Consider the following 12425-nt stretch of genomic DNA (forward strand, 5'->3'; position numbering starts at 1 on the left):
TTTGTTTGTTTTTTGTTTTTTTTTTAGCTGAAGAAGTGGCAAAATTAGCTATTTTGAGCAAAGATACAGTATTTTTGCACTTAYTTGTGTCAAATAATTTCAACCTGCTTTATAAAGCTCTTTAATCTGTTACACAGATTAAATCAGGAGGGGCACTAGCTAGCATTTGCAGTTCTAATTGGCAGATTAAACCACTGTGCAGAAGGCTAGTGTAAAGTCCAGTAAAGTCCAGTTTTAAGATCTTGGTTCCTGCTGTCTGGTTTAACCCCTGTTAGCAATACCCAGTCTGTCTGAGTTTCTTTTCTTTTTCTTCTGAACTCTTTTGGAACAAATCCTGTGATTTGAAGAAGGAAGGGATTTAATCTCTGTTTAGTAGTTTACAGTTATCAAGAGAAACTCATCAATTTTTGCTTCTAAGTACCCTCTGTTTCCCTAGAGGATTTTATAATCCTTTTCCCAAATAACTTGTGTACGAAGTGCCTTTACCTTGTATGTGTTCTTCAGAGAATTGAAGAACTTTCATGATGTAGGTCAGGACTGTGACATTGTAAAATGAAAKACCACAGCATGGAATAAAGCCAGAATTTGTCATGAATGTTTTGGAGGGTTGGTTGGAGAAGGGGATCCCAGAAGAAGAAAAATAAGCAGAAAAAAATTTCATGCTTTCCAGACTTAACTCCAAGGGTGCAGACTGTAATAAATAGGTGTGTGTGTGTTTAAAAAAAAAAAAAAAGTTAAGAAAATATGTCTGTGTGTATAAATGTGTGTGTGTGTGTATATATAAAAGATTCATATTAAATACATCCATGAGCTTACCATTTGGRCTCCTGACAGTCATCTATGTAACATTCAGAAAATCTCCTAACATGACTGTAACTTCATACTGTTTGCAGGATGTCAGTGACTTCATTTTGCTTTTCTATTCACCCTTTCTCCTCAGTTTTGTACCATGATTAGTAGTGAACTAGATTTTTTAGTAGGTCTCTTTGTAGGTGAAGATTCCTCCCCCTGTACATAGTTTGTGTTACACATAACCTATGGTAAGCATGCCAGCATTTCTTACTTGATAAAGCTGTATCTTGAAAGAAAGTGAGTCATTATAAGTGGTTAAATTGCTTTTGCAAAAGCAATGTAATAGTGTTTGAGATTTGGACTTTGAAATGCACCTTTAGTAATAACTGTCTCATTTGTTGAAGATGGTTCTTCCTCTGACTTCTTCCAAAAAAAAAAAAAAAAAAGGAAGGCTGATAAAAATGAAATATGTATTTGAAAGTGAACAACCCCCCCCCTGAAATGTAATTACTGGATATTCCAGTCAATGTACTGTTGCACATTGTGGGGGTTATTATTGTGTCTCTGTTACAGTAAGCGAGGACAGATTTTATTTCCTTAGCACCAGATATCCTGCCATTTGTTGACTCTTTTTTTGTTTGACTTAACATTTATTTCATGTTAGTCAGTTACTCATTAACTGCTGTGGCTGGTGTTACAGTCATATGAAGAAAAATTACCCTCAGATTCATTAGAATCAGAATTCTTCATAAAAATATTTTTTTCCATYAGTGTGAGTCTTTTTCATACTAAGGCTCAATTCAGGAAATATCACACCAGGAACATGTTTTCATATTAACTGTGTATGCAAGAACAGGTAGTTTGTCTTTAAAACATTTGCTTGATTATTTGTGAATAGAGTAATAATGTCCTTCTATGTGTGTGTGCTGGGCACTGAAGAGGTATCTATTTCTGAAATCAGGCTAAGCATTCCTATATTCTGATTCTGCTTGTTAATATCCTAAATCCACCTTGGCGTGGAGCTATGAAATATTACACTAATGCATATCCATTAAATTTCTTACAAAAATAAAAACTATAGAAAGCTGAGAAACCAGGCTATTGCAGATGTTTTTATGATTAGCTGTAGCTTTGGTGGGGGGATCAGAGAAGTCTTTCTGAAGTTTATTGTTTTCTGCAGTTARTACACAGTGTGTAACTTTTTAAACCAATGAATGAGATATTTATGCTTGGCTTTCTGTCTGTTTTGTCACTGGATTTACATCTTGCTGTTTTGCTTTTTAGCTCTATACTTTTTCTCTAAATCTGATTTTTTAGCATGTCTTGGACCTTTGAAAACAAGGGAAAATAACTGGTGCCACCCATATATTCTCAGTCTAGATTGTTTGGACGTCGTAATATCCTCTGTTATCTGTTAATASGTTACAGACTCTTTTGCTTTTAACCTGTGTCTGGAGTAACTGGAAGAATTTGCTTCCACCTGCTCATGAGAACTGAAGGTACAGGAAGATCTTGACTATTTTGCTTCATCTGGGAAGAAATATGCTGAAGGAATATGCTGAAGAAAGTGTATGTGGAATCAGAGGAAAAATAGTGCATCTTGGGTGGTTCATTGAGTTTTGCAGCTCAAAACCAGCAGTAGAGCATCAAAGTCTTTGACATGGATCTTGGTCTCTCTGAAAAGGAAATGCAGAAGACACAGAACCAGAAGATGAAATWTTTCTGTAAAGTCAGATTCCTATATATAGCTGTTTCAGGTACAGAGGAGCTCAGGGAAGAAAAAAATCAAGTCTTATTGTAATGTTAGTCCTCCTCTTCTTACAGTTCAGAGTTGCTTTGAAGATGCCACAAATATGCAAAGACCTGCAATTCTCTTCCAAAGTTCTTGTCCACTGGATGTCCCCAGTGTTCCTGTGTCAGAGAAAAGGATTTTTCACAGGCAGCGAGTCAGCTGTAATTAGCAAGCAGGTAACAGTAGAATTGTGTTTTAGTTAGCCAAAGGGCTAAAGATATGCTTGAATCCTCAAGAGTTTTGATCAGTGGAGGGAAGGGAGAGAGCAAAGATTTTATTTATGTATGCCAGTGATGACATTTTTATTCTGCAGTGGTTCCAGTTACTAATTACGTGAGCATGTAATGTTAGTTCATCTCTTCCACTGCACTATTCAGCCAGCCTGCCAACTCCTTTGGTGTTCCTGTTAATTCTTTCTTCCTAGTGTATGCAGTGAGAAGAAAGTAATTGCAATTTCACGTTTATTTACTTTAACCATAGGTGTTGCTAATGAAAACACTAGCAAAACCAGTTTATAAGTATGAGGTAATCACATGGTCAGGACAACCAGGGACAGTCTTTCCTCAGCCAGATGCAGGAGTTTGCTGCTTGTGGTGGTGGTGYAGGGTGCATGTGACTTTGATTCTTTCAGCTGGGCACTGCTGTGCTTGGTAGTTTGTCACTTTGGCTTGAAATGAGAATTGGTGGTTGTAATTGAAGGTGGCATGCTGTGTCAGGAAAAGAGGTCACCAAAGCAGATGATGTCCTTGCTTAGAGCACAGGTAGGCTATTATGACAGCTTAGTTAATGTCTTCCATTTATGTAAGTATGCATGTTCGGTTGGATAGAGTAGTGAATCATGAGTGGCAGTCACAAAATGAGCTGCAGAGGTGCAGCTTAGTAAGACCTTGGACTTGCAAGCCCACTGAGGTGTCGGAGGGGAAAGCAGACAAACTGCAAAGGTTCAATCTGTCCTGTTTTCTTTAGGGGTAGTCTATGCATCATGAGCAAGCTAGGACTTGAAAAAACAATGTGCTGCTTTATTTTTCCTTTTAATAAGTAATTTGTGATTTAAGAAGCATTGAGAATTGAAGATAGATCTTTTTCTAGCCCCTTTGACTCTTTGCCTCTGCTGTGTACAGGACTGATGTTTCTTTTTGTTCTTGCAGCTTGCTCTGTTGCATGATCTGCATCTTCTTTTTATTAGTCTGATGATTACAAATGACATGAGGCATGAGGCTCTCTCTACTCCGTAACCCAGTCTGTATACCATGAATTGAGTCATCACAGGATTCAGGATTCAACAACTGTTGAGAAAGAAAATTCCGCCTTTTTTGTCCAGGTGTTGCTGCAGAGTTGTGGTTCCATTCTGCTGGCTGAGAGGCAAGTCAGTCCTGGAGAACCATAATTTTCAAGGTGAACATGTTAAATGGAACAGTTTTCACTGGGGTTAACCTCAAGGTACTTGTTAAAATGAGCATGCATGATGACTATTACTGAAGCTCAGTTGGGTGGCACAAATGGATGAACCTATCATCTTTTGACTGTATGAATGAAATTTGAGGGTGCCTGCTATACGAGATTGTAGTAATAATCTAATACTTGGTTTTCTCTACATCATCATGTAATCCAGGTTAGTCATGTTTTTGCTGGCTTTCTTTGTGTTTTAGTTTCTGAATATCAAAAYGACGTGGTTTGGGTTTTTTTGGTGTGATGTATACAGACTGTGTTCTTCATAGGAAGTGTTTTTAATTTGGAGCCAAATTCCCGAAGAGATGYGAGTCCACAGAATATCCACTTGGCTTGCTTTGCTCAACCCATGACCCAAACTCAGTTGCAGAATAAGGGTAATGTGTTGGGAACTGCTGAAGTTCTAGATTTCTTGAAAAGCAGAATACTTGCTCGTTAACTAAAACGGAGGTAATTATAAAAGAATGGTATAAAGGGAGAAAACCCTTCATGTTTCCCTTCATATGTGACCTGACAGAAGGCATTACACTTCAACCTGTGTCACTGAGTAGAGTGTGTGAGCAGGGCACTGAGTTTCCATTGAGCTAGTGCTAACATTTTAGGGAGCTGAAAGTAGTACCGCTGAGAGTAGCAGTGTATACTTGGGTTCTGCACCTGATGGACRGAGCTCAATCGATACAGTTGGGACATCTCCAAAGGTAGTATCTTTTTTTCCTCATTTTATCATAGTTTTTTTTTATTCCAGGTGGTGACGTGCTGCATTTTTCCAAGCAGCTATGAGCTGGTAAGTATTTTTGGCACTACTGATATCCATCAGGTTTTTTAGGTTATAGGTTCAATTATTCTTGTAGTATCCTATAACCTCTTGTTATTTCAGTACTGTGTCATTACCTTTTCTCTCTGAAGGCTTAGCAAGCCAAGGGTCTACTCCTGAAGCTTGTTACAGTGTCCTGTCCCATGCAGAAATCTRCATGTTTTATGTTTTGTGTGTTTTAAATTTAAAAAAAAAAAAACCAACTCAGTAATTATTTGTTTCAACATAGTGGTGTCTCATGTCAGTTTGGAAGTACCGGTAGTGTAAGATTTGTTTGGTACCTGTGTTTTTTTGTTGCTGGTGGAACCCATACTTGCTCAGGATAGGAAAACTTTAAGCCTTTTCTGGCTTGTATGACTGAATTTGGTTGTTTAAGCTCCAAGGGTAATATGAGTGATGCCTGGAAGATGGAGCATAACAGTTTCTTATTGAACAAGCCCTGGCACCTGCTAGTGTCATTATTAGGACTAAGCAGCCAACAGCTGATGCACAAGTGTCAGCCAAGAACTTAGTGTATTGCAGGTGATACAGCCACTGACAATTAGGAATCCTGCATCTCACTTCCAGATTGCTGTGTGAAATGGGCAAGTCACTGTACATTTCCATGTCTTGATTTCCCTGCTGGAAAAATACAGATAATGGTACTTGCCTATCCTGAACCACAGAAGTCAAAAGGTGCTTTTAAGTATTATTATCCTGTAAAGCAAAGCCTGGAAACCGAAATTCCTGGTATTACAAAAAATGTGAATATCAACTCATTGGAGGTCTCTCGTAGGTTTGACCCAGTAATTTTTTTAATTAACCCACATAAGAGTTTGAGGATCTTGTATGGTATTTCTGCTAAAATTACAAATAGAATAGGAACCCTTTCTTGTGTTTGCAGCTCACAATATTAGGTGTACACTGGCAACTGCAGATGCTTTTTTCTTAGTGTTATGCACATAACCCAAGTATTGATTCTGAAATGGAGAATCTGTTACTGTGGTTCAGAAACATATAGCAATYTGTGGGGTATATTACTAGTCATTAATAATTCTGATTGAACTTGGTTTATGTGACCTTGGTTTATGTGTACATGGGGTGGTGCTGATAATCTGGTCCCAAGTGACTCTGTGACCTGCTGGCAGGTGACAAGTGTAACAGCAAAAGTGGCCTAACCTGTTTTAGTTTACTAGCAGGAATGTAGACAGGTATATTCAGCCCCCTAATAAAACATTAGGCAGAAGGAGTAGAATTCTATTCCAATTTCTTGCAGGGATATTTGTAGATGAAATATTTTCACTACACAGAAYATAATGTATTCTTTTTGCTGACGATGAGACGGAACAGTGTGGTTTGCTTTTGGTGTGAAATGTGGTGACATTTTTATATTAGGAATCTTCGTTGAGCATAAGTAAATTTTTATCTATTTAGTGAAGAACTCTATTGCTCTATAGTAGGGTGATCTGTGATAGTATTAGCTGTAAGCAGTTTCTTTTACGGCTCTTTTAGGTGTAAAGTTTTGACAAGACCAAATAGTTGAGATTTTTAGGTAATAGGGAGGGCAACATCTACTCAAATCAAACAAAATTTTGTGGCATCATAATTTGCATTATCCCCATTCATTCCTTCCAAGGAATTCCAACCTTTTAGTTTTCACATGAATAAACAATACATAAATTGGCTTTAAATCCGTATTGCATATATTTAGTCAGTGTAAAGGCTGCCTGTATTTCTCTCCTTAAACTGGCTCATAGCAAGAACTGTAGTTARATTCTCAGTGACACATTTGTTGGAAGTCGATTGAAGCCTGATGAAATTGACAGATATTATTTTTCTTTAAAATATGGGTTTTATTAATTTTTTTCTACTTGGATGTCTATTRCCAAAGGGGCCTTCCAATTTCTCATGAACCATGTATCTTGAAGCTTTGTAATGACATCAGGAGCCTYGTATATCAACTCAGTGCAGCTATTTGGAACTTCTGGTGCTAAAACGTAAACCAGGTCCTGTTGGTGTTCTAACATTCCTTACTTTGTTATGCACATTCCTCAGAAAAGGGGATGATGTTAGTCAACTTCAGTTAACTCAAGTCACAGAGATTTATAGCTTAACCCAGAAATAAAAAAAAAAAAGGAAAAAAGTGGCATGATCACTGTGTTTGTTTGCTTGTTTTTACATGAGAGCTCACTTAGCCTATATAGTACATCTGAAATCAGATAAAAATCAAAGATGGTAGGTTTGTTTAAATGGCCTTTACTGGAATTATTGGATTTTATTTGGAAAGATGGTTAGTTACTCGGTTGATAGTATTGCTTAAACTGATGTTTTTATTTAAAAAAATGCTAACAACTTAAGCAAGTCTTTTTCTCTCGTGCTGCCAAAATAAGAAAAGCTTTAGGCCCTAACCTTAAACCTCGAAATACTCTCTGTGTCATCTATTACTTAAAAAAGATAAAAATTAAAAGGAAAGCCAATGGAAGGCTATTATTTTAGAGGTAATTTTTAGGTTCCAGGAATAGTCTAGGATAGTTTAAGATACTTCAAGAAGGCAGTAAGCTAGTCTTCTTCACTGAATTTCTTTTTTTGTCCTTTTTGATAGTGTATCTTCAGAAAGARTAAAGCAAACTAAATCTTAATTCTTCAGAGTCCCTATCACCTTAGCCACCAAATTTCTTGAAGTAATGAAATGTGGTGTGAAGGCCCAAACCTSTTATGTACATGGATTCTTGTTGTAAAATTACTTCATGGATGAATGGTCCTTATAGCTGCATGACTTGTCAGTTTTAAGACATGTTTAAGTAGTGACCTTCAGCAGAGAAATTTCTGATTTAACCTTGATAGACTTTCTTCTTTTTATCCCCTACCTTTTTTTGTTTTTTCCTTTCCAAATGGTTACCAAAGGATTCTGCATACCTTCAGTCTGCCATTTAAACATCACTCTTCATAACCAGCTGTTATAATGTGGAAAAATTAAGTGGACGCTTACATGTAATGTATATTTTATTGTAACAGTCTCTTCAAGCTGAAGTTAGTTTAGCTATTTTGCTAAATCTTGAGTGGAAGTTTGGTCATTTTGATAGAAATTGGGAAAGGGTGTCGGTGGTTCTGATTCCCACCCCCTCCTCTTTAATTATGCAAGCCTCTTTTTTGCCTGTGAAGAGAAAAATTGAAAACTTCAACATTTAGGTCCTTCCTAACAAACTAAAACCTGATTTTGAACAGTGACTCAGACTGTGTTCTGGATTGTTTAAAAATACGGGGAGAACAGAATAAAAGTAATTGTGGGAGAAATAGAGATTAGTTTGTTTCGGCTCTTTTGGAGGATGTGTGTTTTTCATTTGCTTCTTTAAAAGGAGTAGGAGAATACCTTGAAAAAGTTGCTGAAGGAGTGTGAAGTCACAAAGGCCTCATTCTAATTGCCTATCTCATTTGTATCTGAAATCCTGGTAGTTTATATATACCTACAGATATTCAACCTGGTGCCAAAGTTTTCTCAAAAAAAAATTGAAAACTAGGAAGTGAAAATACATGTTGATACATAAAACTAAAACCAAACTCCCAGCTATGTATGGGGAAAATGAGGAAGAACACAGGAAACTTTAAGAAAAGTTGGTCCTCTAACTCAGTTTGAAAGAATGCTTGTCYCGATTGCAAAAGACCTCCATTCATTCCTTCTTCTGATGCTGTTGTATGCAATTATCCCCAGATGCTTTGTATGAGAAAGATCAGTGAATATAACAACATGAATTTTTGTCCCTACTGCACTAATTTTTAAACACATCTGTCACATTCCAACTGTGGGAAACCGCGAATTCTTTTAAATTGGACGGTCGAGAACGAAATGAAGTCAAACGAGACAAACTTTGTATCTGAGAATCATTTATTGGCAACTTAAAAGACAAGGAGAAGGAGTTGCCTACTAAAGGGGGCTGGAAAACACAGTGAAAGAGAAAGGAAAATGGAAAAGGAATGGGTAGAGAGAGAAAGGAGACAGAGGGAGAGAAGAGCGGGTGTTACCACCTGCAGGACCTGGGTGTGCCATCAGCATCCACATGACGGGGGTGAGTGCACTGCTGCCGGAGGGGGAGCAGCTCGGAGAGAGGAGTGGTTCCCGTGGCGATGGGCTGCTGGACATGCGGTGAGTGGACACTTGGGCAGGAACCAGGACCCTGGRTGGAGTCGAAGCAAAGATTGCAGTGGCGGGYGAGGTCGGACAGGCAGGACAGGCTGGGTCAGGCGAAGGAGTGGGGCAAGGCAGACGCTGCACACAAAGCTCGGAGGGCAGCCGGTGTCCTGCCAAGCGCCCAGGAGGGAAGGCTGATGCGTGGGGGCTAGCAAGAGCTAGCGAGGGCAAAATCCAGGCAGGCCAAAGTCCAGCTCCCAAAATTACCCAAAGCCCATCTCCCCCAGGCCCAGCTCCTCCAAAGCCCAGCTCTTCTTGGAGTCCAGCTCCCCAAAATTCATGCCGCAGTTGATTTTTTTACCCCCTGGCTCCTCCCAAAGTCTTCCTACTGAGCAGGAGACCACTGGTCCAGTCCAGCCTTCTTATGCTGTCCGTTGGTGGAGCCCTTCCACCATCTGATTGGAGAAATGTCTCTGGAGAGAGCAGTATCTCCAGGCGCCCATGTGAGGAGAAATGTYTCTGGAGAACAGTATCTCCAGATGCCCATGTGAGGTGTTGCCAGGTGAAATCCCCCCAGAGACAAGGCTTCACCCATGTCCTGGTTGCCTCCTGCACGTGTGCACCCCTTCCCCCACATGCCTCTGACAAGCAGTGTTGAGGCAAACCAAGATTAAAATGGCTCCTCACAACATCTTTTGGGAAAAACAATGTGAAGCAATTTTGATGTTCCCATGGAAACAGTCCATCTGTTTTTAATGTGAGCATGCAATAGATTTTTTGAGAAATGAGAGCCTAGATAATTGTTTGTGGTATTGGAAAGGCCTGGGCATGCAGATGAAGGACTGCATTATCCAATTTAATTTTAAGTGGGGCCTTGCTACTGGAAGACATAAGATGTTAAATTGGCTTATATCAGGCATGACCTCCAAATACRGTGGAGTATGATGACAGTGACTAAATTGAATTAGAAGCTGGCATATGTAATGATTTTGCTCTGCCAGCTCTAAATTTGGTTTCTGGCTTAAATCAGTGAAAAAGCTTTTGTGAAAAAAGTATGAAGTGGATTTGGTTTGTAGTAAGTGTCTGTGGCTAATTAGTTCTTGCGTTTTCCTGTCTTTCTTCTTTCAAACAATAGCATGGAAATCTTATGGAAAACTAGGAACATGCCCGATTATTGCCCCCGTTATTTAGGGGGACTTACTTTTTTTCCAATATGCTACATTCAAACATTAGCTCACAGGACCTGTGGGATGCATGTAAAACAAGCATTATATGCATATAGCAGGCATGATTTGGTGAAGGTGAAGGACACACTAAATTTGTCAGGCTTTCCCATTGCTACGAACTTTCCTGGCTGCTTTCAAGACTTTCATCAGAGCAGTTTTCCAGGGAGTGCTGCAGGCTCTAACTGCCTGTCTCATGCATGTGCCTGCACATCATGGAAAGGAAAATGCAACCGGCTTGGTCTGTTCTCTGGTTTGTTTGCAAAGGGTGGGAATATGCAGTGGAAGTTTGTATTTGCTTGTTCAGTTCCTGCTCTGTYACCATCCAGAACCACAGAGCTCATGTCTCCGTGAAGAAAACTGTGGACTTTGAAGAAACATTTATCGAGGGATGTTTCTTCACTTCTGGTTAATACAGCTTACCTGCACTCATTAGGAAGCAAAGGTGCCTTGAAACTTTTTGAAACAGTTTTTTCTCTGTCRTGCTGTTCAGTTTTGCTTTATTAAATGTTGACTGTGCTTTTCTCTTMCTTTCCTTTTTTTCCAGCTTCTTGAAAAAATCCTACTTTCCTTAATTTCTTGATTTGTTATAGATATGCAGAAGAGCAGACTGATGAGACACTTCCTTGACAAAACCTGTGAGCTAATGCCGGATTTGAAACACTTAATATAAATATTTTCCAAAATTTTTTTTATTTGCATTTCTCCAGAAGGAGGCTGGTGTGAGCCTCTTTCTAATGAGTTTCTATGGGGTTTTTTTTTTGGTTTTAGATTTCAAGTCCTTCCTACATTAAGGCCATGGACCCCTGACATGCAGAGTCGAGGTTCCAAAATGCTGTTTTAAATGATATCAGTGCCTTGTTTGTAAATGTCTCTGACTTTGTCATAACAGGGCACTARGAATAAAACTGCCTTAACTGGCCAACCCACCTCCACAAATTAATGAAATATAGTGATCCTGAATTGATCTGTGTAATGCATACTAAATRCAAAAGCTAGTCATTGTATTTGCCAGGATGGAAGGTTCATGTTGTTTCTAGGAATATTAGATAATTACAAGATTTTATCGGAATTTAAATACGAAGTTTTGTTATGACACAGTATGTTCCGTTCTGCATGTTCATCCAAAATTAAATGAAAAGCAAGTGTTCTTTGAACAAAAACAATCTATAGAAATAGGGAATCAGCAAGAGGGAAAGGTTGGGTAGTTTCCAGTGCCAGGTTTGCCTGCTTGTTTATTTTCTCCAAATTGACTTCAAACCTCTACTGAGTGTGGTACTTTTGCAAAGCAGAAGCATCTGCTTTTCAAAAGTGTGACAGTAATTACTATAGCAAATAAATCCAAAAGTGTGGTGTTCTTTCAAGGTATAGCAGGCTTCTTTCTGCCTTCCAAGCTTTGTTTTTCTAAAGCAAAATTATCCATGTTTCAGATTCCTCAGTATCAATGGTTTTCAGATGGCATAGCAACTTTTCATATATGTTTGAATTAACTAAAAAGCAAATGGGCTTGCATAGGTTCTGCTTGACAGCTCATGCTGGAAAAGGGAAATACCCAGTACAGGGTGTGTTTTTTCTGCATATCTGCACAATTTTCTATTCTTTCATAGCTTATCCTGAGAGTGAGAAATCTTATGGCCCTTGTGAATATGCCTCTGGTAAATTTTTGAAAATGCTTTCTCAGCACTGGAATGTGTAAAAGGAAAGGACAGTACTAATGCCATCACTATACAGTAAATTCTAGCAAAATATTGAAATAATAAATGACTGTGGCATTAGTTATTACAGTGTGATGGAGGACTGCCACTTGTCTTTCAAAAGGAAAAGACAAATCTTTTAATGTTAATTTAAAAATCAGTTTTCCTTATAGTCAGAATTCGTTGTATTAATCACAGTGCATCATGTATCCATGTGGACCGATCTCCTCAGAGAGAACTGTGAAGTGAATGTGATACCTTAGGTAAAATTTTAATGTTTGGTCTGACTTATATAATGGTGGMTTCTGTTTATTTAATGCTTAACTAAACTTTAGTCTCTGGCATCCCATTCAAGTTTTGTTCGCTATCATGTCAGAAATCATACATGTTTGGTTAATTTAGGTTTTTCACATTGGTGCAAAAAATTAGTATTTGCTCATTAGCAAATGGTGTGGCAGAGCCTTTATGTATGAACTTGCTTTTGATTCTTCTCATTTAATGCCATTAAATGCTGGAGTCAAAGCTCAAGCCTGTTTCTTGGAGAAGTGTCACAATG

General features: G+C 38.5%; 1 protein-coding gene across 6 annotated transcripts in view; it reads left to right on the forward strand.

Moving 5' to 3' along the window:
• TNS3 (tensin 3) overlaps positions 1–12425 on the forward strand; it is a 141602-nt gene that overhangs the window by 9016 nt on the left and 120161 nt on the right. Inside the window, exons 1-2 of one of the 6 annotated variants that reach the window (XM_057367471.1) lie at positions 3960–3979; positions 4779–4817. The exons of 4 other annotated variants lie outside the window; for them this stretch is intronic. The gene's annotated coding sequence lies outside the window, so the exon portion shown is untranslated. Of the gene's footprint in view, positions 1–3959; positions 3980–4778; positions 4818–10476; positions 10621–12425 lie in introns of those variants that run through there. One more of the 6 variants, XM_057367472.1, reaches the window with a different exon arrangement.

Source organism: Malurus melanocephalus, unplaced genomic scaffold (assembly GCF_030028575.1).
Source record: "Malurus melanocephalus ecotype Western Australia unplaced genomic scaffold, MMel_1.1 scaffold_79, whole genome shotgun sequence".
NCBI classification, from domain to species: Eukaryota; Metazoa; Chordata; class Aves; order Passeriformes; family Maluridae; genus Malurus; species Malurus melanocephalus.